General features: G+C 33.2%; 1 protein-coding gene across 1 annotated transcript in view; it reads right to left on the reverse strand.

Annotated features, from left to right (window-relative positions):
* The window catches only part of SOX5 (SRY-box transcription factor 5), a 395,723-nt gene that overhangs the window by 140,323 nt on the left and 228,677 nt on the right, over window positions 1–26,723 (reverse strand). The window lies entirely within an intron of this gene.

Genomic DNA, 26,723 nt, shown 5'->3' on the forward strand with positions numbered 1-26,723 from the left:
TAGATATAATAGAAACTGAAATATTACGTGGTCACTGACTCTTCCTTTCAATGGCTCATTTCACTATTACATTTTTACTTTTGCATGACGTGTTTAGTGTTGGCATTGTTACTATGATACAACCACTTTCAAATGATGTAGAATTAAGACCTCTGTCACTTGAAGGCGATGAAATTTCATTCTTAATACTATGCAGGTTTGACTTAAATATTCCTCTTGTCTAATAGTAGCCTTTATTTTCAAAACTTAAGCATTATGTCCTTATAAATTTAATATACATTTTAATGTATATTAAACTCATGCAAACCAAAATGATGACACTTACTGTAAATATAATACATGCTTAAACAAAGTATATTTGCTGACTTCAAGAAAAAGAATCTCTGTTTTGAAAGTTGGTAATCGAGAAACTTAAGGGTGGCAAAAATACAGTGGTAATTAAGAAAGCTATTGTGAAAGACCATGGTAAAAACAGGGCTATTTTATTTGCCAAGGACAATTTTGAGCTGAATAAAAGAATTTTAAAAAGGCAATGATTAAAATATCTCAAATGATGCATTATTTAGGATTAGGTTATCATCTGTTTCTTAAAGGTCATATTTTACATAGCTTGTAGCTGTTACTTGATAAAACAAAAGTCTTTCTTTATAATGCAACTGTTTCCTCAAATGTGCGTGACTATTTGTATTACTTAGCGTGTTTTTTGGCAATAAAACAGGCTGGTTCCTATGAGTATGCATGGTTCTCTGTTCACATGGACAGAATCAAGCTTTGCAAATACCAATACAATCTTATTTTATGTCATGTATTGCTATGTCAATTGTCATTTACACACAAATGAAAGACAACATAAAATATAATAGTCAACGTGAAATATAATTTTTTTTCAATTATATTTCTCAGGAGCCCATGATTAGAAAACAATAAAATTCACTATTTATTGATTTCTGATTTTTGTTCAATAGCCTATAATAGATTATTAGTGATTTTTTTTCACATGCAATACAAATCTCAGTTCAACATAAGTTCTTTAAATATTATGCCTCAAAAATTACCACTTTGTGGAGAAGCTTGAATTAGTAGTGACTGCTAATGGGTACAGGGTTTCTTTTTAGAGTGATGAAAATGTTCTGGAATTAGGTAGTAATGATGGTTACAAAACACTGTGAATATACTAAAACCCACTGAATTGTACACTTTAAAAAAGGTGAACTGTATGGTATGTGAACTATATCTCAACTTAAAAAAAATAACCAAAGCAAAAAATAAAGACCACCTTAAAAAATGTATCACTTCACTTCTCCCAGAAGCAAAACTGAATGTGCTTTGAAATACTCCTGTCTTATATTAAAATAATGTTTGCATTTGTATAAAGCACTTGTACATGCGTTAGTTCATTTCTACTTTATCCAGCCTCTTGGAGATAAGCAGGTCGGGTGTTGTCATTTCCAATTTTAATTTATGAGCAAAAACTGATAGAAAAACAAGTAATTTGGAAATTTACACATTATCACATAGGTAGCCAAGACAGTAAGTCTAGCAGTTAAATTCTTTGATTCTTCTTAACAAATTATAAAACAAAGATATAATAAACTTTCTGAAATAAAAATATTGAAACAGTATTTTTGAATAATGAATACAGAAACATTGTGACAAAATTAATTCCCGTATATTTTGTCAGCGTAAAAATGGGTTACATTTAAATTATCTTTAAAAGATAAAATTCTATTATGATTTAACATATTTTTATAGCAAGAGGGGCACTTTGACTCTGATTTACATCTTTATACTATCTTTTATTTAAATAATTTAAAATTAAAGCAAGGGCAGAGGAAAAGGAATGCTGGGATGGAGGTTACAAGTTTAAATATGGAATCAGTGATGCAGTGACATAAATAAAGACCTGGAAGAAGTGAGACAATAAACATCTCAGTTATCTGGGGGAAAAGTGTTCCAAGAAAATGGAAGAGAAGACGCTAAAAACCTAAGGTAAGAGTACACATGCTGTATTCAAAAAACAATGTTTCCTTCTGCTGTCTGTACTCTGTGGGACTATCCCATTAGGTTGAAATTATTCATGTCTGTCTCCATGGCTAAGCTGCTTTTAAGGGTAAGGTACAGCTCACTCATATCGGTATCTACAATACCCAGCTTAATGCCTAGCACATCACGGATGCTCAGTATAAGTCAATGGAAGTGATTATTTAAGAAGCTATTCACATGAGGGTCCCTTTTTCTCCACAGCCTCTCCAGCATTTATTGTTGGTGGGATGTAAATTGATACAACCACTATGGAGAACAGTATGGAGATTCCTTAAAAGACTAAAAATAAAACTACTATACTATCCACAATCCCACTCCTGGGCATATACCCAGAGACAACCATAATTCAGAAAGAGACATGCACCCCAATGTTCCTTGCAGCACTGTTTACAACAGCTAGGACATGAAAGCAACCTAAATGTCCATCAACAGAGGAATGGATAAAGAAGATGTGGTACATATATACAATGGAATATTACTCAGCCATAAAAAGGAACAAAATTGGGTCATTTGTGTAGAGACATGGGTGGACCTAGAGACTGTCATACAGAGTGAAGTAAGTCAGAAAGAGAAAAATAAATATCATGTGTTAATGCGTATATGTGGAATCTGAAAAAATTGGTATAGATGATCTTATTTACAAAGCAGAAATAGTGACACAGACGTAGAGAACAAATGTATGGATACCAAGGGGGAAGGGAGGGGGTGGGATGAATTGGGAGATTGGGATTGACATATATACACTATTGATGCTACGTATAAAATAGGTAACTAATGAGAACCTACTGTATAGCACAGGGAAGTCTACTCAGTGATCTAAGTAGAGACCTAAATGAGAAGGAAATCCAAAAAAGAGGGGATATGTGTATATGTATAGCTGATTCACTTTGCTGTACAGTATAAACTAACACAATATTGTAAAGCAACTATACTCCAATTAAAAAAAAGAAGCTATTCGTTATTAGAAAAGTCTACTTGTGTTTTAGCTTTAGTTTCTTCTTATAATAGTAACTAGTTTATTAAAACATTCCTTTTACACAATGGATCTTGGGCTCTATTTCACTTTCATTCAGGATTCAAGATTTTTTTCTCTAAGTAATAACCCAAAACATGGCAAATCACTGATGCCATTGTTTACCACCCAATCCATCATCTTCCTCAGATCCTAGGTTTAGTGGCAATAATGTCAACAGCTAGGTTTTGGGTTACTTCATTATTCCTTAGGAGATCAGAAAAGTAAGAACTCTGATGTATCTTTACTGAAACAAACCAAGAACTGCAGTTAGGTGTTGTTCATGATAAAATTGCCAATGCACACATAAAAAAGATTAGGAAATAATTTCAAATATGAGACATCATATGCATTAAATACACTTGAACTTTTTGCTACCTCAGTTATCAGCAATATTTAAAGCAATGTGACTTAAAGGTATGGAAACACATAAAGAATAGTGAGCTTAATTTGTAGATATAACCTTGTTTATGCTAAAAACAAAAACAAAACCAAAACCACAAAAAGAAAACCCCAAACCGAAAACCTCTTCACTAAAAATTCAAGTAAATAGCAAACAGCTGCATCCTCAAAATCTATACATTTATTCTTATTTTGTTTAAGAAAATAAATGTGATTGTACTGCTTACATTTCTTTTGTTCAAACTATTCCCAGTGAATAATTTCAATTTTTTAGCTAGCAGGTGCTAGACTGGTGTGAATGGCTAGTGTATGGGGGCTTGTTTGTTTGTATCATGCAAAGAGTATATTGAGCCAGTAATGAACAATGTTATATATGTGGGAAAAAAAGGCTTTAAAGCAATGTTCCTGCAAACAAAAACAAAAATAACATTTCGCACATCTCCCCCAAATGCAACCATTGTAGGGGCAAGTTAGCGTCTAGTTCCTTTCCTTAGGATGTGAAAAATCCATGCTCTTTTGAGTAATAATGGAAGTTGCCTCACAGTCGCTGTTGGAACTTACTACTCAGATGCCTGTCTAACTCTACTAGGACAGCTAGGACACTCTAGCAATAAGCCACTCACTAGAACATTTGTCACTGAAAATAAAACATGTGTGAAATTACCAGAAAGGGCATGGTAGATGTTTCTTAAGCTGAAAATGTGAAATATTTTTGTAACTGGACAATCCATTGAACACAGAGCCATTTATATAATCAAAAGTTTTAAAGTCTTGTCAAGAAGGATTATTATATAATATACCACTGTAAATAACTTCAAAAATAGTAAATTTTGTATTACTGCAAAAATCTATGTAAGTGTGGCTGATTTTAATACTCGGCAAATTTACTTGATACCTTCCAGAAAAAAAGCACTGTAACTTGCCTACCCGTAATAACGTCATTTATATAAAGATGAATGATGCAATACCATGGGTGTTTTGCTAAATCTATAGATGATTTCTTTTTTTATATACAGCAGGTTCTTATTAGTTATATATTTTATACATATTGGTGTATATATGTCAATCCCAATCTCTCAATTCATCCCACCACCCTCCCCTGCCGCTTCCCCCACCTTGGTGTCCATATATTTGTTCTCTTACATCTGTGTCTCTGTTTCTGCCTTGCAGACCAGTTCATCTCTACCATTTTTCTAGATTCCACATATATGCGTTAATATATGATATTTGTTTTTCTCTTTCTGACTTACTTCACTCTGTATGACAGTCTCTAGGTCCATCCACGTCTCTACAAATGATCCAATTTCATTCCTTTTTATGGCTGAGTAATATTACCATTGCATATAAGTACCACATTTTCTTTATCCTTTTGTCTGTCAATGGGCATTTAGGTTGCTTCCATGACCTGGCTATTGTAAAGAGTGCTGCAATGAACACTGGGGTGCATGTGTCTTTTTGAATTATGGTTTTCTCTGGGTCTATGCCCAGTAGTGGGATTGCTGGGTCATATGGTAATTCTATAGACTGCTTTCTTGATTAGAAAGAATTTTTCTTCCAGCCATCAAAACTGTGAAAATTTTGCGACTAAATTGTGTCTCTTTTCATCTAATAAAGTGCTCAAAAAAGAAAACATAAACTGACTACATGAATTATTTCCATCTTCCTGCCCTTTACCAGAAGTATTTGATAAATTATTGTTAATAAATATTCTAGTTCCCTAAGCTTGTTCTAGTTCCCTAGTTCTCATGATGCATTTTTTTTTCATGTTGACTTTTGCACGTTTCTATTTTCACTCATCCAAACTCACAAAAACTCCATGAGATAGATTCTTCCATCACCCTTATTTTACAGATGAGGAAACTGAGGCACGCCTCAAGTCAGACAGTCAGCAAATAAAAGAATTCAAATCCAGGCAGCCTAATACAAACTAGGCTTTTAACCACTATGCTTTACAGTCAATAGAATAAATAATATAATACTTATAAATATATCTTACTACATCAAAATAAATAACTTGCATGAAAAAATTTTAAATGACAAAAACTCTGGGTGACACAGCTTGAAAATAATTAACTCAACACATACCTTTAGAAATAAGTGTGTATAATATAAATAAGTATAATAAAACTATTAAATATTAGATACTCTAGAAATCCCTGCTGTTACAATGTAAGTGGATCCTGGTGACATAATAACCAACATACTTTTTGATGCAGAGCCTCCAAGGAAGTTGGACATGGACGAAAGGAAGGACTAGTGAGTTGAAAGTAGGTGGAGATAATGAGGGTTAACTTGATGGCAAACGTAGGTAACAGCACCTGGAACTCATGATGTACCCTTGAGTATCTAAGAAGCTAAACTCCAGACTTCTGCACTAACCCAGGACAATCAATGAAGGGAAATGCAATCAGTAAAAGCTAAGTTTAAAAGAAAATATTTCAATTAAGGCAAGCATACTAGGATGTTTCTACAATAGCTTGGTGGAAAACCACTGATGACGATTCTTTGACAAATATTTATGGAGTACCTACAAAGTACAGGACATTTCCCAGGTGCTTGAAAAACTATGGTGAAAAAGAAAAACAGATTAAAATCTCTGATTTCATGGAGTTTACATTCTACTACTATAAAATACTAATGATAATAATATACTTCCACTATTCAATCACAGACCTTACATCCAGTTGGGTCTGGAATTCAAATCAAACTTCCTATAAGTCCAGTGAAAACCAAAGCTACAAATTATAAATAAGTGGTCTCTGGTTTGTTTTGCTTCCTACACATGGCAGAATAATCCAGTCCGGTAGACAAGCATTGCCAATTTAGATACTCTGATTTCCCACAGATTAAGTTCAGCCAAATATAAACTTACAAGAAAACAATTCAACAAATACATGAAGAATGACACAACATATGTAAAGACAGAATCAAGAAGCAACAGGTTTAGACACTGAAAGGCATCTGAGTATTGGATTATCAGATGAAGAATAAAATAATGTGCTTAAAATGTTAACTTAAGTAAAAGGCAGAATAAAACTTAGTTACAAACCAAAAAGCGATCAAAGATGTTCATGAAGATTTTTTAAATAATTGAATAGAATTTTGAGAAACGAAAATAACTGAAATTTAAAACTCATTGAATGGATAGATAGAAAATTAGACACAGGTGGTTGAAAGAAGTCATTAATTGGAAAAGAGATCTAAAGAAACTAGCTAGATCAGTCCACAAGGAGACAAGGAGATGGAAAATATGAAAGAGTGGGTAAGTGTCTTGGAGGCTAGAATAAGATGGTCCAACAAATGCCTAGTCAAAATTTTAGGAGAGAACAGGAAAAAAAAAAAAAAATGAGGTAACCACTATTCTAAAATTTAGTGGTTGAGAATTTTTCTGAATTTGAAAAATACAGACGCATAGATGCAACAAGTGAAATATATACAATCAGAATAAATGAAAAGAAAATATCACTTAGTACTCTGTAATAAAACTGTAGAAAAACAAAGGCACAGAGACATCTTAAAAGCAGCCAGATAGAAGCCATTAACCAATGACAATTAGTTTGACAACAAACTTATAAATAGTAGTCGATGGAGAGATGAAAGAAGAAATTAGTGAATATGTGAGTAAATCTTCCAAAATTTTGTTTAATGAAAATAATGTCCATTATTTGGACTTAAAAAATCAGACAGAGCTAAATCCAAAAACAATGACACGTAAAACAAGAGAGAAATACTCAGGAATTCTAAGATGATTTTATAAATCAAAATTTGTCAATTTTAAACTCTTTTACTATATGTAGACTTGTTAGATCATCAAAGGCAACCCATAAGAAACAGAAATAATGTCCAAACCAATAAAGAGAAAAGAATGACTTGAGAAAACTAAAAATTAATACACAAAAAAATTAAAAAGGAAAAAATACATATAAAATGTGGTACAAATAGAAAGCATGAATAAAATGACAATCACAACAAATATAAGTGGACTAATAAGCTTTTAAGATTAAAAAAAACAACAAATTAAATTTTTAAGAAAATCTAGCTATACCTAGTTTATAAGAGATATACATAAATAATGACAAAAAAAGGATAATAAAGATCCTTTATTTAAAGGATAATAAAGACAGAGCACTTATAAAATGTGTCCACACACTAAGCCAGATTTCAGAGATTTAGTACTGTGCAAAATTATGATGAAAGCATTTGGTTTTAGATGGAGGGGAAAATGTTAGTTTTTAAATATGGACTCCAAAAATAACAATTTCTCCTTCTGAATGAGTGGTTTTGTCTAGCTTCAGGTTTATGAGGTATATTTTAGAACAGACTGCAATATTTACCTGGGGATTGACTCTATGTTTCTATGAAAAATACAATTTGATTATTGAAATATGATCTTTATTTTCTAAACGTGCTTTACAATTGACAAGTGGGATCATTAAAATTGTTGGGTTTGTTCTAATTAATGTGTGGGTGGTTGGCAGGAATTAGAGGTTACTTAATATCATGTAGTGGTTAGCAATTCAAAACCTGTACAGTTTGAAGATTGCACTATTGGGGAAAACAATCAAGAAGAATAAATTTAAAGCCACTAGGTTTTCTAAAAGAGTCAACATCACACACAAAGTTTCTAAACCTTGAACCTGTATTTTAAGCTCTTTGTACAATATTTTGTTCACTGAAATAACAAAAGGACTAAAAACATTGTAGATGTTCGAAAAATATATACATGGTGTGTATGAACATGTTTTTCAAAAATTTGAAGAAAACCTTAGAAAGGAAATTGTTAAGATGTTAGCAGTGAAGAAAGTGAATGCTGATCTAATTTTGTTAAATAAAATGCCATTTAACAAGTTGAGTATAGACTTAGATAAAGCTGAAATCTTTACAATTTTCACTAAATCTCCATTTTTTAAATTGACTTCTTGAGCTCAACACATTTCACAAGAATAAAAACACGCATAATTTAGGGGCAAACTAAAACTGCATGTTGTGATGTCCACTAAAACCATATTTGTATCAACAGGAAATAGTTTATAAAGAGTAATTTAAAATAATTATTGTGGTAGCTTTTATACAAATTTATAAAGGAAGTAAATTTTCCAACATGATATGGAAATACATAGGAAAACTAAACCCTAATTTTGGCGTAAATCTCGATGTTAAATGTACTTCTAATTGCAGAAGAAGGAGATGCATAGCAAAGAATTTTCAGCCTTGCAGTTATTCTGCTTTGTGTGTGATGGTCGTCACTGCCAGTGGGATTATTCTTCAATACATTCCATTGTATATATATTTGTAATGAAATGAAATGTATCAGAAGCCTGAAAACTTTTGTAAAATCATCTATTCACATCCTTGAATTACGTTCATAACTGATATAGAAAAATGCCAGTATATCTATCATTCATTCTTACTGGGTCATTCATCTTACGAAGTATTTTTCATTTATTAACTCAATGAACATTGCTTACATCCCTACTACTCCTAAAGTTCACATGTGGTTCTCAACCTTACACATGTATTTAGCAAGACCTGATCTTCATCATGGGGAGACTGTAGTCTGTTAATGAATGGTTCACCTGGAAGAATGCTACGACAGGGGGAAAAACTCCAATGTTTCAGTACATGCATTTATCAGCAATAGAAAGCATAATGGTTCAGAATGAAAAGAAATAATAGCAATTCAACTTTGTCAGCAACTGGTTTTTACTTGACATTTTGTATGTATTTGCTGACAGTTTTCTCACTAAATCTTTCTCTGCACTAGCCCTCACACCCCATTGGTTCATAAGTTCTTTTCACTGTGTAATTTTGAGTAGGGAAAAAAGAAAAGAAAAAAACTTCTCAGACAGGCAAACAGAGTTAAAAATACTGAAGTTAACAAAGGGGGTTAAGAAAGACGGGACTGGGAGTACAAGAAAGGGGAAAGGATGACGTGAGAGAAATAAATGCATGACTGAGAATAAAAGCAGTGTGGAGAAGGGAAAACCATATAGAAAATGCATTTTCAACATCTTCCTAGTTTCATTATTATACCAAATGTAAAATCAAGATTTCCAGGTTCATCTCTTTTAACTAGAAATGTGCTCTACTCTTCGTTCCATTTCTAAGCCGCTATAGGTATTAAACAGCAATTTACATGTGATTTGCATTTTTTTTGTACTCGTGGTTTTGGTAAGTCTTCCAAACCTAATGACTGTTCCTTTGGCCAGCAACATAAATGCTATAATCACACAATTATTGCGCTGGGAACAGTTTAATTCAGCATTTTGTTCTCAACCACAGAACAATTACTCAACAATTTCGGTTAACCAGACTAGCTAGCTGCCTGGAGAGAAAGAGGAATATTCACAAGATCTATTGTCTTACATAAAGGCAGCTACTAGATCAGCTGGAACTTTCTAGTATTGCTCTGCTCAGTGCTTCTTTTCAGGATCTTTCACATATCTGACCTAATGAAAATGACAAACTGCAGATTTCCCTTTATGGACTTATTTGTTCATTTCTTTTAATTACACATTTGGATGTTTTTTAAAGAACGTGAGATTTTGTGTGTCTGGAAATATAGCCCTATAGATAAATGTACCTTAAAAAACATTTAATATAATGATAGTTAATACAAAGAATTGCAAAATCAAAAGTATAAGTTCAAAAGGCTACCCTGTAGGCTTAAAGTGATGGTGAAGCCTTCTAAACTGTGGGTGATCTCATCTCTCATTTAAATTACATAACTTCTTAACAGTGCAACTGGCTTAATGTCAAACTTCATTCTACATTTTTAATTTTAAAAATAAAAATGGAGGTGATTCACATAATCATGGCTGTTAAATTCTCTTTGATTACTTTTTCATATTAATTTTAATTTATCAGAACCAAAAAGTAGGGGGCTTAAGCATATCACTGTAAAAATATTTAGAAATACAGAATCAAATAATTTATGCACCTGTGTAAATATATGTGTATGTTGAAACTGTCATCTCCCTTGACTATTTCTCATGATCACAGACAACTATTAGACTAGCCCTGTATCATAAGTCAGTCTTGAAAGCTACTGAGAAACAAAGTAGTTGATGGTGAACTGGGCCAGTGAGTAGTAGTCAAGGGTAGCAGTCGATGAAAATAACTGGAAGAGGTCTCTTTTTCTCTCTTAGTGTTCTTTTTTCTAGTTTCTTTTTTGTTTTCTTCTGTATTTTTTTTTATTCTCTCATTTTTACTTTAAAAAGTGGACAAGAAAGAAGATAGAGAAATTATAACTTCATGGTTAGAAACACTCTAACTTATGGTAAAAATACTCTGAATATCAGAAAAGAGCTCAAACAAAGATAACTCCTTTTTCAGGAAGTGAAGACAAAAGTAGATTTGAGAATTCTGGCAACTTTTAAAATTTTAATTGTGTCTGTCTATATATTTGGATGAGCAAATAAGAATAATGGAGTGAAATATGTTGACAAGGGATTCTGTATGTCTAGATCACTCACTCCCTGAATTATGTTAGTCTAGAAGAGAATCTTAAGTGTATGGGTTTCAAATATTTTTTTCAAGCCAGAAAAATCTTTTTGTTTCCCAGACGAACTCAATGGAGAACCCTAGTGATGAAACTCAGGCTTACTCACACCCACCAGACCTTCTTTCCCTCAATACCGTGAACCAACCCCAGGTACCCACTGTAGGAACTCCGTGGACCCTATGAGATCCTGTCTCCACAATTTGAAAACCACTGATTTGACGCTTCTTCTGATTTAACTCTCTTCCTGTCATTAGATTAATACCAAAATCTAATGGTGTAGATGACACAGTATACAATATTATGTCTAATTAACAGAAACATGTGCTCAATCATTATGGCGTCATAGACTGTAACTTGTAATAATACACAGGCCTATTCCAACTTAGAGTCTTTATATCTTCTAAATAAAATTAAGCACATTATCTTCTGTACAACAGTCACAGAATTAATTTTCCTTTAGGCATGAAATTCATTTATAATATAGTATAAGTCTCCGGTATAATTTCTAATTCTTTAATCCAGGTATTGAAGTGAGCTATAATTAGAGAGCAAACATTTGTAGAACAGAGTATAGTCTATAAAAAGAGAATGCCAAAATAGTATCAGGTTCTTCTGAATGAAAATAACTCAACTTAGTGCAAAATCTATGCTGAAAAGTGAGCCAGATATTAAATTCAGAATGAAAAAAAATTGGCTATATCCTTGCCACTTCCTGGTTAATTTGGCCAAGGGCCAATTTTCCGATATTATGACCATCCTGTAGCCCCAGTAAGTGTTTTATTTATTTATTTTTGTATTGCATAAAAATATCAGCTTAAGAAGGGAAAATGTGAAATGGATGACATATTTTAGAACAGCTTTTCCCAGAATACAAAAATATTCCCCAACTCAAAACTGAAACAAATAGTAGAACTACCAAGCGATGCCAATTGGCGACTCTCTAATGCCATTCAAACTTCGCAAATACTGGGCTCTCAAACTGATTTTAATTATTCAAAAGAAAACTAGGAAATGGTTCAAATATCAATTGCTTTCACAGATATACAAATTCTCTTTTAAGAGAAGCATATGACATATCTTTTCTTTATCCTGTAACATTGCAGTAATTACCTGCTCAGTTGGTTTTTTGAGTAGGACAGTGGCGAAAAGGGGAGTTTCCCTTCTGTAGTCCTCAAGATTACAAGTTATTTTTTATTGTTACAGAGTAGAAAAGTGAAAAGAGCTATATTTACTGTTGAAAACTGGAGGAGACAATAACACTGAGTCAAACAGTTCACTATGTCCAGGTGCTTTTCCGTTTGAACTAATTTCAGGGATATTTAAAAAGTCCTTTCTGTGGACAGGCAGCCTTTATAAAAAAGAGGGCCTGTAGCATGAGTTTAGTGTCAAGTTACCCATGAACCATTGTAAACTCAATTTGTTACTGAAGATTTACTTTACTCTTTGGTACCGGGTATGTGCAAAGATGACTGTGTTCAGCTTCGATGAGACAGCATTATGACATTTCAATGTTTTCATATATATTATAAATAGGCACTAGTCATAGTAATGCCAGTTAACCTCAAAAAAGTGTCTAGCTAGGCCTACATGTGTGGTCTTAAGGAACAACAGTGGTTTTTTCCAAGGCAGAATTTTGTGAACCTAAGGCAAAATAATTTATGATCAAAATTACTGGGGCTTCTGAAATGCATGCTGATGTCCAACAACGTTTGGAAGTGTGCGTGTGCATACATATACGTATACATAACATTTATATACATATATCACACTTAGCACAGAAATGTATTGCCCTTTGTGTAAGAAAGACATGACAGCATTACTTTTAAAAAGCAGTTTTTCAGATGAATTGATTGTAAAAGAAAACAATGTGTTCATTGATTTAACCCAACTAAACTTTTGACAAGGAATTCTTAGAATTTTAAATAGATCTAAACTCAAATAATAAATTTCAGAATGCATATTCAGAGTGTTTTTCAACATGACTCATTCATTCACAGAAGCCATGGGTCCTGTGGCTGGCTTATGGCAGCACTCTAGATTAGTAGTCACACAACAGAGAGCTTATATGATTGCAATGGTCCATATCCAGTAAAACGGCCTCAACACCCAGAAAAATGGCTCAGTCTCTAATAATTCAGAAAGAACCACTTACAGCTGCATACCACATATGACCATCTTTACAATGGCTAAAATGAAGCACTGGGGACTATTTCCTCTGAATCACTGTTACTTGGGTAGCACTGGTTCACATTCTTTTCATCTTAACAAAAAAGTTTTGTTTTGTGTTGCGATCAGTCTGCCACTGATCACCTTTTACATATTAGCCTCTGCCCTAGAATACTCTAGACGATAGTATTGTTCCATCTGTGCTTTCCATTAAATCCTGATAATCCTTCAAGAACAGCTGGACCTTCAGGTCCCACACACACAAACTCTTTCTGTAGATCCGTTTGGCCACGATTATGCTGATGCTGTACTTACATCTTGCTTGCAAATGCCTTTTGTATGGTCCTTTGGGGCTGTGAAGTAGAATGCCCTGACATCACTAATTCAACAATACAATAATATAGTTCTCATCTCAATTATAATATGATATTTAGTCACCTCTAATACTGAGCTGCACTTAGAAAATTATTTTTTAGACATATGACAACATTAATGACAAGCTTCCAACTATACTGTGCCATTAAATAATCAGGAAGTAACAGCCCCAGTTAATCAAATGGTCTTGATATACTCTCAGTATTGGAAACACTGCAAATCTTACATTTTACATACGCAATTGGTATGAACAGCTTAGTAACTTGCTCTTCTACTGTAAAATAATTTCATCAGATTCATACGGCTACATAATAATAAAAATTTTTAATGGCATAATGGGAGTGGCTATAAAGTTACAGGAATGGTCTAACCAGTCTATGTAACTAGTGGATTCTTATGCCTCACGTGCTATACCTCTGTCTCCCCTTATTCATCTTCCAGTAGGCTAGCACGTTTTCAGAGATCCTCTGCTAAATACTACCTAAGTAACTGCCATCAACGGGTCTCACATTTTCCATGTTGTGTGAATAACTCCATCATTAACTAGAAAAGCACATCTCAAAATACCCACAATCATGCAAATAATATTATATATATTAACTACACTGTAAAGTCTATGGGGCAGGGACTGTAAACAAGAAATCGTTATTTCTTGTTTACAATTTTTATCTTTACTACACAGGAAGAAGGACTCTCTGAAATAGTAGGTGTTCAATAAATGTTTGTTGAATAATTAAATGGATGAGTTCAGTTGACCCTGGAACAACACCCATTTGAACTGCTCGGGTCGACTTATAAGGCGGATTTTTTTTTTTTTAATAAATACTACAGTACAATACAATCCACGGTTGGTTGAATCCAAAGATGTGAAAAGGCGGATACATATGGTTGACTATGGGACTTGAGCGTCAGTGGATTTTGGTTTTTACAGTAGGTCCTGGACCCAATCCCCTGGGGATACCGGGGACGACAGCATATCCTCTTTCTTTAAAGATCAGAAAATCTTGTACAACTTCCCCCATCTTTCACAATATTTCATAAGCATCTCTTTCAGAAAATTGTTAACTGACAGAAATCCCTAAACTGTGGTATAAACTCATTTTCTTTTTGTTTTCCTTTCCATGTAAACTGAAACAGCTCTTTCTTATATTTGATGTTTGTTATTAAGTCAATATCAATATTTTTTTCCAGGCCATTTAGATCTAATTTCTTTAACCTTTCCGAATATGTAAGTATTCTTTGCTTTCTCCTCTGCAACCAGATTGGCTACTGTGTTCTCCTACAGGTTTTAAATTTATACAGAGGAGTTTGTGTTTCAGATATCCAAGTGGTATATTCTTAATTAGGGTGTACTGCTATACACGCTTTTAAAACCAAGTTTTAGAGAACTTGGCAGACTTGATGGTTATCCGCTGCCCAGCTTGTTATCTTCAATGGCTCAGGGATGCTTCTGCTGTTCTTATTCATAGTCTAGCGTTCAAATGTTTCTTGTTCACTTTTCCCTTGTACATGCACTGCCATACTACTTTCATTTTTATTGACCACACTTCTCCAATTTACCTAAGTCATTCTGCATTCTATTTCAGTCTATGGAGTTCTGACCACCTCATTTCCTCTATTTCTATGTTTATACTGTCAGATAAAAACGAATGCATTTTCCATCATGTCACTCAGGTTGTAAGTTTTCACCCTGAGGCCCAATAATCATATACATCATATATGTCATCTCATATACTGTTTGAGTTTTTTCATGATAAGAAGATGAGCAGAGTATGGAAAGGAAATAGGCATTGCTGAAGAGAGACATAGAGGACAGAAAAACATGAGAAGAGAATGAGGAATAAAGGATTTGGAAGTATATCTTAGAGACAGGAAAATAAATAATCCCTTATACTGGGAGATATGTTCAGTTAAAAAAGATACACTTAAGGTACAGTGTTAGCACTGAAGTTACCTAAAGGAAATGCTTTTTGATATTCACATACATGCATACAATTTCATTTTGGATATTGTTTATTTCTCAAGGACGTCAAATTCAACATGGATAAAACTGAGCTTAGACACTTTCCTCACAGAATCTGCTTCTAACTCATGTAATCACTATCTCAAATTGGGTCACTTCATTGATTACTTTCACTAACTCCTATTCATCACTGAACATTCAGCTCAGGCTTCACTTCCTCTAGGAAAACTTCCTTGGCCCCTGAATCTTTATTCATGTCCCTGTCCCTTCCTGGTTTGGGGGAGGAGGCATATCTGCACTATTTCATTCATCAGATTGAATTATAATTTTATACTGCAGATTATAAAATAAGTTCATCTTTGGCTAACATATTTGCTAGAACCAGACTTAACTGACAGTCAAGTTCTATCCCTCAATTTTCCATCTGATACATATGAAAAATAGTCATTTATTCACTCAGTTGTGCATTCAAGGATTTATTTTGTTGCCTCATATGCCAGACAATGATATTATATAAAAATGGTCTAATCAATTGCCAAGTTGATAAATATTTATTGAATAAATCCCCTACTATTTATTCCTACCTATTTCCAATTGCAATTTAGATTGTCTAATCTCTTTCTCCCACTTTTCATGGGCTTTAAAACCGGTTTCCACTCAGCCAGCAGGTGTGCCTAAAATGCCATTCTCTTCAGCTTAAAACTACTCAATAGTTCTCCACCCTAGAGTACAAAGGACTAATTCCTCAACCTGTAGAGTGGCCTTGACCTATCTCCATCCCACCTCATCTCCTGCCTGCCCCATTTTGTGCTTTACTATCATCTGAAGACTCAGAGTTCCCTGCATATAGCAGGTTCCCAATACCTCTATGGCCTTCTCATTTTAGTCACTCTGCCTGAACTGTCCCTCTCCCCACTTGAAGACTCACTCACACTCATCTTTTAGCATTCAGCTCAGGCTGACTTCCTCCAGTAAGCCCTCCTTGGCCACTAAATCCCGATTCTTGTCTCCCCCCATGCCACTACCCTGTCCCTTCTCAGACAGGTGTGCGGGAAAGAGCACACTTTCACACTGTTACACTCACCACACCGAATTACAATTACTCATTCTCTTCTCTGTTTATCAGCTGGTCTGAGTACCTTGAGAACAGAGTTCAGAGTACAGCAGAACCAGTGGAGGGTTGTTGGTAAAGGGTTTTAAGCATGGCAGAGACTTCTCTAGGGAGACCAAATTGAGAGCAATGAGAAGGAATTTGAAGAGGCAGCTAGGCCAGAGACGAGGGTATTGAAATGACCATGGGAGGGAATATGGGCATGAAACAAGGCAGTGGAAATGGGAACAGAAAAATTCCTAAACTCTGTATTACACTATCAAATGCTATTATTTTCTGTCTTATTCAGATTGTCACAATTCTAGCCTCCAAAAGTAATATACAAAATATAATTTTCTTTTATTGAAACCTCAGTTGGTTTTAGTCAAGGCTATACTAATTCTAATACTAGTAAAGAATAGTCTTTTTCTATTGTCTTATGTATACTATTAGAACAATCTATTCTTTAAATATTTGGTAGAATGGACGTGTAAAATTATCTGGGCTTAGTATTTCTTTGTGGGAAGATTTTAAACTACTATGTCAATTTATTTAATCATTAATAGACCTTTCAGGCTTTCTATTTCTAATTGAAGTTTCTATAAATTCTATATTTTTTCTAAGACTTTGTCCTCTTTTAAATTTTTAAATAAAACTATTAATAAAAGGTATTCATAGTGTTTTATTATTATATTTTTAATCTCTGCTATAGCTCAATTTATATCTTTACTATTATTTTTAGTATCTATTTTTGTCCTTTTTTTCCTCCTCAGCTTTGAGGTATAACTGACAAACCCGTAAGTTAGTCAAAGTGTACAACATGATGATTTGGATTCTCCCCCCACCCCGCGATAAGTTAATAAATACATCCATTGCCTCACATATTTATTCCCCCCCTTCTTTTTTTTTTGTTTTGGTGAGAACATTTAAGGTCTACTCTCTTAGCAAATTTCAATTGTACAATACAGTGTTATCAACTATAGTCACCACATTATATATTAGATCCTTAGGCCTTATTTGTCTTTTTTTATTATTATTAATGGTAAATCTTACTAAAGATTTATCTGTTTTACAAGTCTGTTCAAATAAAAACCCTTTTGACCCTACTGAGCCTCTGTATTATATATATGTTTTTTAGTTTATTAATTCCTCTGGTATTTATTGTCCCTTCCTTCTAATTTTTTTTTGCACTTAGTCTATTATCACTTTCCTAACATCTTAAGTGGAAAGTAACTTAGTATTTTTCTTTCTTCACTGATACGTACAACCTTGATATAAAACAAAAGGTACTATTTTAGCTCTATGCCAAAATTTTAGAAGTTAGTCATTACCAATAAGTACTAAGAATTCTTAAGTTCCTTTTTACAAATTCCTCACGCCCAAGAATTCTTTCTCTGCCTACAGATTTAAAAGATTGTTTATGGTGGGATGAATTGGGAGATTGGGATTGACGTATATACACTAATATGTATAAAACAGATAACTAATAAGAACCTGCTGTAAAAAAAATAAATTAAATAAAAATAAAAGATTGTTTACACTTTCTAAATATTTGGGGGTTTATTTGTATTTATTATATTTCTGTTATTAATTTCTAACTTAATTACATTATTGTCAGTAAATACTGTATGATATCCCATTCTATAATAATTGTTGAGACGATTTAAGATCTAGTATATACCCAGTTAAAAATTATATTGTATACGTGTGATTGGGAAGAATATTAATCCTCTAATAATTAGACGCAGGGTTCCAAAAATTCCTATTAGAACATGATTTTCATTTTTTCCCAAATATTCAATATCTTTAGTAGTTTTGTATTTCCTTAACCTCCCAAATAGTTGAGGGCATGTTAACTAAAGTCCTCCACAATGATAGTTTATTTCACAATTTCTCCCTGTAGTCCTATCAGCTTTGCTTCATATAATCTGAGAATACCTTACAAGATTCATTCAAGTTTAGAATGGTAATATCTTCTTGGTGAATTAAACCTTTTATCATTATGTAGCAGCTCTCTTTATCCTTAATAATGTTTTTTTGGCTTAAAGTTTATTTTTCCGATACTAATATAGGTCCTTAGCTTTCTTTAGATTTTTATTTGCCTGTTACATCTTTTTTTACATGTTGACCAACAAACATTCTATTGATATTGCCATTTTGAATGTCCACTAGCAATTGAGGACAGTTGTGGTTGCTCCACATACTTTTCTACCTGTGGTATTGTCAGTTATTTTAATTTTAGTCATTCTTGTGTGCGTACAGGTTTCTGTCTGTGATTTTATTTTGCATCTCTCTAATGATTAATGATGTGCATATTTTCATATGTTTATTTGGCATCCTTTTATCTTCTTTGGGTAAGAGTCTGTTCAATTATTTGGCCATTTTTATTGAGTTGCTCCTTTTTATGGTTTTATCTAAAGAGATCTTTATATAGTCTGAGTACAAGTTCTCTCTCAGATGTGCTTGCAAATATTTTCTGTCAGTCTGTGGCTTGCTTTTTCATTTCCTTTATAGTGTTTAAAAATCAACAATAGGTTTTAGCATTGGTGAAGCCCAATTTATTATATTTTTCCCCTGTTTTTCTTTTTGGGGGTTGCTATATAATAATCTTGGCCTAACCCAAAGTAACTAGAATAATTCTGTTTTCTAGACCCTATTGAGCCTCTGTATTATATATATATATGTTTTTTAGTTTATTAATTCCTAAAAAATTAGGAATTTTCAGTGATATGGATTTATCACTTATGTTTATGTCTGCAGATGTATTTTGAGTTAATTTTTGCATATGGTGTGAGAGAATAGTTGATATCAATTTGTTTGCATACAGATATACAATTGTCCCCGCACTATTTGTTAAAAAGGTGGTTTTTTCCCCATTGAACTGCCTGGGTACTTTTATCAAAACTTGATTGAAGATACATTTGTGTGTATATATTTCTGGACTCTCTATTCTGTTCAACTGATCTATACATCTGCCATTATGCCAAACCACACCGTATTTACATAGCATAGCTTGAAAGTAAGCCAAAATCAGGAAGTGTAAATCCTCCAACTTTGTTCAACTTTTTCAAGAATGCCTTGAATGTCAATAAAAAATTAGAATAAGCTTATCAATTATGACAAAAAACCCTAGGATTTTTATTCAGATGACATTGAATCTACTGACAGATTTATGGAGAAATAATATCTTAAAATACTGAGTCTTCCAATCCACAAATGTGGCATCTCTCTCCATTTCTTTAGGTCTTTCTAAAATTCACTCACTCAGCTGGTTTGGTAATTTACATCAAACAGGTCTTGCATACTTTTTGTCAAATTTATTTCCAGGTACTTCATTTTTTCATGAAATTTTAAATGCTTTTTACACGTTTCAATTTTTGATTATTTGCTTCTAGAATTTTGTGTGTTGACAGTATACCTTGTGTCCTTACTAAACTCCCAAGTCTCTTTTTAATAGATTTTTTTAGGATTTTCCACATAGATGATCATGTTATTTGTGATTAAATACAGTTTTATTTCTTCCTTTCTAATCTGCATGCCTTTTATTTATTTTTGCTAACTTACTGCAGTAGAGGATTGGACCTTCTATAAAATGAATAAAAATTTTAAGAGTGGTCAATTTTACAGGAAAATGTTCAATTTTTCAACATTAAATATGAGGGTACTTATGTTCTTTGTAGAAATTCTTTATCCAATTGAGAAAATTTCCTTCTATTCCTAATTTGCTGAGATGATTTTATCATGAATAGGTGTTAAATTTGTCAAATGTTCTTTCTGCGTCTATTAAGATGATTATTCTACTGATAATTTATAATAGATAATTATTTTATTAATCTGGTAAATTAAATTAATTTATTTTGGATGATAAACCAACCTTACATTCAGAGTAAAAACACTTCTTAATCATAATGTATTATCCTTTTCATATTTTGCTAGATTCAGTTTGCTAAAATTACAAGGGATTTCACATCTACATTTGCGAAGGATACTGACCTATAGATTTCTTTCCTTGACATATTTTCATTTGGTTTTGGGAAATATTCATTATTCTTCTACTGTGTGAAAGAAATTGTGTAGAACTGGCATTATTTTTATTCCTTAAATATTTGGTACAATTCATCAGTGAAGCCATCTGGGCCTGGGAATTTTCTTTGTGGGAAGATTTTTAACTGAAAATTCAAATTCTTTAATAGTGTAGAGGTATTCAGGGTTTGTGGTTATTCTTGAGTGAACTTTGGTAGTTGGTCTTTCAAGGAACATGTCTTTTATCTCTAAGCTGTCAAGTTTATGAGCACAGAATTTTTCATTATAGCTCCTTGTTGTTATTTTACAGTCTGTAGAATCTGCAGTAATGTCTTTTCTCATTCCTGTTTCTCATTTGTGTCTACTTTTTTCCCCCAGCAGTTTAGCTAGAGGTTAATCAATTCTGTTATATCTCAAAGAATCAACTTTTAAATTCACTTTTTCCTCTCTTGTTTTTCTATTTTACTTTACAATGATTGCTACTCATTAGTTTTCCTTTCCTCTGCATAATTTGGGTTTAATTTTCTCCTGCTCCTTTATTTCTAGTTTTTTAAGGGGAAATTTAGGTAATTGATTTTTAACCTTTCTACTTTTCTAATATAAACATTTAATGCTATACATTTCCCTCTAAGCACTGCTTTAGCTATGTGTCACAAATTTGGAATGTATGATGATTTCGTTTTCATTCAGTTCAAAAAATTTTCTCATGTTTTTTGTGGCTTCTTCTTTGACCCACTGGCTATGTAGAAGTGTGTTATTTAGTTTCCAAATAACTTGGAATTTTATAGATATTATTTGCTTACTGATTTCTAATTTAATTCTACTGTGATCGGATAACATATTTCAATTATTTCAATCCTTTTACATTTATTGAGACGTTTCATGGTTCAGAATATGATATGCTTGTTAAATTTTCTATCTGGACTTAAAAAATATTTTGCTCTTGTTGAGTGGAGTGTTCTGTAAATATCAATTAGGTCAGGTTGGTGAATAGTGTTTTTGTTCAATTATTGAAAGGTAGAGAGTTATTGAAATAGCCAACTAAAATTTTGGATTTGCATTCTTTTTTCCTTTAAATACAAACATTTTATTTCACAGAATTTGAAGTTCTGTTTTTAAGTGCACATTTAGGATTTTAATATCTTCTTGATGAACTGACTACTTTATCACTGTGAAATGAATATCATTATTCCTGATATCTTTGCTCTGAAATCTACTTTATATGAGTATAGCCATTTTGTTCTTTTTCTTTTTGATTAGTGTTGACTTGCTATATCTTTTCCTAACTCTTTGCCTTAACCTGTTTGTTCTTTATATTTAAAGTGATTTCCTACAGACAGTATGTAGGTGTGTCTTACTTTTATTTTCAAGACAAACCTAATATAACAATCTCTGATTTTAATTACTTTGTTTAGATTATTTATATTTACTGTGATTAATGACATGATTGAGAATAAATCTACAATCTTGCTCTCTGTTTTCTATTTATCTCATTTGTACTTTGTTCCCTTTTTATTTCTTCTTCCCTTCTCTTGGATTATTTTCTATGATTCCATTTTATCTCCATTATTGCCTTATTAGGTATTATTTTTTGTTTGGTTTTGTTTTAGTGGCTGCTCCATGATTTACAGTATACCTTTTACATTTATACAGTCTGCTTCAAATAATGTTATGCTACCTCATGTATAGCATAAGAAGAACCTTTCAACAATTACTTCCTCTGTATGGAATGTAATTTTTATCTCTGCCTGCTGTTTTGAGGTTTCCTTTTCATCACTGCTTTTCAGCAATTTGATCATGTTTACTCTGCTTGGAGTTCATTGAGGTTCTTAGATATATGGGTTGATAGCTTACAATAGATTTTGAAAATTTTTGCACATTACTTCTTCAAATACTTTATACTTCCCCTTATTCCATGCCTCAGCTCATTGATACTCTATTTTAAAATTTTTTTTCTCTCTGTTTTATTTCTGAATAGTTTATATTGCTATGTCTTTAAATGCACTAATCTTACCTTCTGCAGTTTCTAATTCCATTCAGCCTATTTTTGTCTCAGATACTGTAGTCTTCATCTCTAAAAGTACAATCTTTAACTTTTTTTATATTTTCCATTCATTTTCTCATCATGCTCTTGAACATATGGCATATATTTGTAATAGCTGTTTCAACATCTTTGTCTATTAATTCTAACATCTGTACCACTCTGAGTTTGGTTTTCATTGATTGATTTTCCTCCTGATTATATGTTATATTTTATTGCTTTTTACATGTATGCTAAATTTGGATTGGATGACAAATATTCTGAATTTTTTCTTTTTTGGTAATCTCATTAAATATTTTTTGGGTTTATTCTGGGATGCAGTTTACTAAGTCTGAAACAATTTGATCCTTTCAAGTCTTACTTTAAACCTTTTTTTAGGTCATGTTTAGAATAGTTGTCAGCCTAAAATTAATTTGGTTCCACTACTAAGGTAATACCCTTCTTGAAGTCTCAACCCAATGCTGCATGTGTTAGGAGTCTCTCCATTCTGGCAGGTAAAAACACAAAATATACTAGCCACATGTAAGAACTTGGGATTACCATTTCTGACGGATCTTTTTCAAAGGTTCCTTACCTGGCTTCAGTAGTTTACGTACATATGCACTAATCACTATTCAGCAAAGACCTGACAGAAAAACCCTCTGTAGCTTTCCAGAGACTGAGTCTGTCTGTGTCTCCCATTTTCTGCCCTATGCCAAGCTATCCTCCCCAGTGCTCTGTCCTGTGAATATATCTATTTATCTGCCTTTAGGTATTCCTAAAACCCACTTTCTGTCTCTTCAACCCAGAAAGATTGTCAGGTTCTGCCTGGGTGCCCTCTCTCTCCAGGCAGAAAGCTGAGACACTCATGGGGCTCTCCTCATTCAGTACCTTGCTCTCAAGGAACAATGAACTGCCACTGTGCAATGTCTGAATACTCTTGTTTCATATACTTTGTCTGGTTTTCTCGATGTTTGAGGTGGCATGGTTAATCTGGCCCCTGGAAGGAAAATCCAGAAGCTGTCCATTTATCAAATTTTTAATACTGATTATCATAGTTTTCATTTCTATTGCATTTTTTCAAACATTTCTGTTAATTTCTGAGCATTTTTGATGCTTGTCCTTTTTTATGATTGATTGCAGTATTTATTTCCCTAAGCATTTCATGCATATTTATTTTATATGGTCTATGTGATATTTCCAGTATCTGAAGGCCTTGGAGTGGTAGGCCTAAACACGTCAGTATTCTTTCTGGTTTGTTGCTTTGTGTGTTCTGCAGTTTTTAATTTGCGATATGTGTTTCTTTAATCTCACTTTGTGGGAATCTTGGGGGACTAAATTAGGAAAGTAACTAAATTACTTTCCTCCAGAGAGTGTTTGTTTATTTGAGTGTTAGGTTTTCAGGGGCACAACTGAACTTGAACACCTGAAGCCCTGTGGTAGAGTTTATTTTAAAAATGGTCGATGCCCTATTTTTCAGGATTCCTGTAGGAGAATTTTACTTTTCATATGACTGATGTCAGGCTTGGCCATCTGACTTGCTTTGGCCTATAAAACATGAGAGGAGATGATGGGTACAACTCTGAGCAGAACTTTAAGAGCCCTTGCATTTTTCTGCTTTAACTTTTCCTCTTTGTTATTAGACTATCATGTCCCAACTCAGAGATGCTCCTTAAGTCTTGATTTTCGATGGAAGAGAATATGGAGCAAAGCTGCTGCTGACACACAATGGACAGAAACATGAGTGAAGTTTATATCTCTAAAGTTTGGGTTTTTTTTTTCTTTTTGGTTATAATAGCAAAAGTTCACCTAAGCTTAATGAGGGAGTCTCAGGTTAAGCTCCACCACCTCCTGGGTGAGCCAAAGTTTATTTTCTGATCCTAACGCTGGTATTGGTATTTGGCCCCAGAGGAAGCCCAGTTTTTGTGATAGTTTATAACGCAGTCTTCTATGTTCTGAACTCACCTTAAATATTTTTTTCTTATATCAATTTCTTGAGATTTCTCCTTTAATTCCCCTAAGTACAGAAATAAATTAAAAAATATTTTTATCCAGAAACGGGTTCTTTTGTGCATCAAGAGCCTTTGAGTACTTGTTCCTTCAAATAGCCACAGGTAAAAGCCCCACAATTTGGGGTGAGTGGATGGAGGAGAGCAACAGTTGAGCATACTCTCCTGGTCATAAGCACTCCAAAAAAACTCTTTTCCCTTTGGTGGTGAAAACTGTAATTTTAAATGTCAAAACATGGAAGAGACGGTAAAAAAATAATCAGACCTTTTTCCTTTCTGAAGTAGAGAATGGGTTAATGGTTTCTATAAACATGTAGAGAAGAATCAAGGTGACAAAAATTACTCAAGCTAACAAAAAAGCATGAAACTAGATTACCCAGAAGACAGCCCAAATGAGGTCTTCCTTAGTCCCCTGTGGCTACTTATGTATCTTTAAATGTTTTTATTAGGTTGATAGTTAATAAAAGTTCCAAAACCCTCAAATAGAAACATATTACATATATCCTAGCCTTATAACTTTTTATGGAGAATTTAATGGTTTAGAAATTAAAATGTACTATTTTCATTGAACTATTTTCATTATTTTATCTGTAATTTCATTCTATACAAATATATTTTTAAATTACCTCAAGGTGGCCTATTTAGACCTTTTAGTTACAGTTCTAAAACATTGTAAGTATACTTTTATTTTATTTCAATCAAACTTTCCAACCACTTTGAAAAGAAACTGTGGTTATTCTCAGTGTGTGCCCAAACATGGATCACAGTAACGACATGTTTTCTTATCTCACACAAACCTAGTAAAATAAAAAAAAATAAAAAAATCACACAAAAAAATCTTTTTAGCAATGACAAATACAAATTGGAATTTTAGAGCTAGCAATTAATTATTAATTCCTTCAACCATGAGTACCTGATTTTCTCATCAGCCAACCATATTATCACATAATTATTTAAAATATAAACAAGACATTTAATAGAGGTTTTACTCCAGTGAAAACATTTTGAGGCCTCTGGCAAGGGTGGATGTGTATGGACATGCAACCCCCTTCTCAACATCCTGGAGATTGGTACTGACTCTCTCCAAACATTACTACAGCTCATGTGGAACTCCTGGTAGGTAGAAACTGAAAGATTTTCACATTCTTTTCCATTCCTCTTCTAACTTGATGTGCTGTCTGTCAGATGTCCCCTCCCCACACCAAAATACAGTAAATTATACCAATCCTTGAAAATGCCGGAACTTGGCAGTTGGCATTTCATAGACTAAAATGAACACTATCCATGGGTATCCTAGTAGCAAATCACTAAAGTAACAAAAATATAGAAAATATTAAGGAGAAAAAAATGAAGAAAGACTCACCTAATGGAATACAAAGCTGAAAAGAGCATAACCCAAGCCTCTCGCTTTTGCCTATGGTTGAAATAGATTCATATCATCTAACTTTGTCTTTTACATATACGCCTCCACCAGATTTTATTAAGTACCTGTATATTCAGGATTCCTGTGTTTGGTGCCTATTTTACAATATAAATAACGTAAAAGATGAAGGAGACTCACGTAGCTAAGGTGAAGATCAGACGGTTGAATCTTAAAAGCTATCTTTTTAAGACAAAAACTTAAGTTAGATGAAGTTTATGCCCGAGTATATATTCATTTCTAGGTCTCAGAAGATTCTGCCCCAAAGTTACCACCTAAAAAAGGTCAAATCCATGTCAGTTCATACACATCGAAGTTGGGTTATTTAATTGAGTGGTACTAGTGACTAATTATATTTGGATCGGAACCAAATGAAGCTATTTGTTCATTAAAACTAGAGGACCATTTTTTACTTTGACTGAAACAACACTTAAAACTCCTCCTATCAAGGGGAATCCTGAATAGAGTTCAAGGACAGTCTTTGGCCCTGGCAGTAGTCCTAAGTCTCTTGAAATGAAAGGAAAAAACACGAGAAAGGATCTTACACAAACGGTAGAATTCCAGATTCTATCATTTAGACATTCATAAATTAAATACCACCAGTGAGTTAAACTTATTCTGAAGGAAAATGAACCAAAAAGAGAGTAAGTGTGTGTGTACCTGTGTATGTATATACATGTATGTCTGTTTGTGTAT

This window comes from Grampus griseus, assembly GCF_964374135.1.
Source record: "Grampus griseus genome assembly, chromosome: 11".
Classification (NCBI taxonomy): Eukaryota; Metazoa; Chordata; class Mammalia; order Artiodactyla; family Delphinidae; genus Grampus; species Grampus griseus.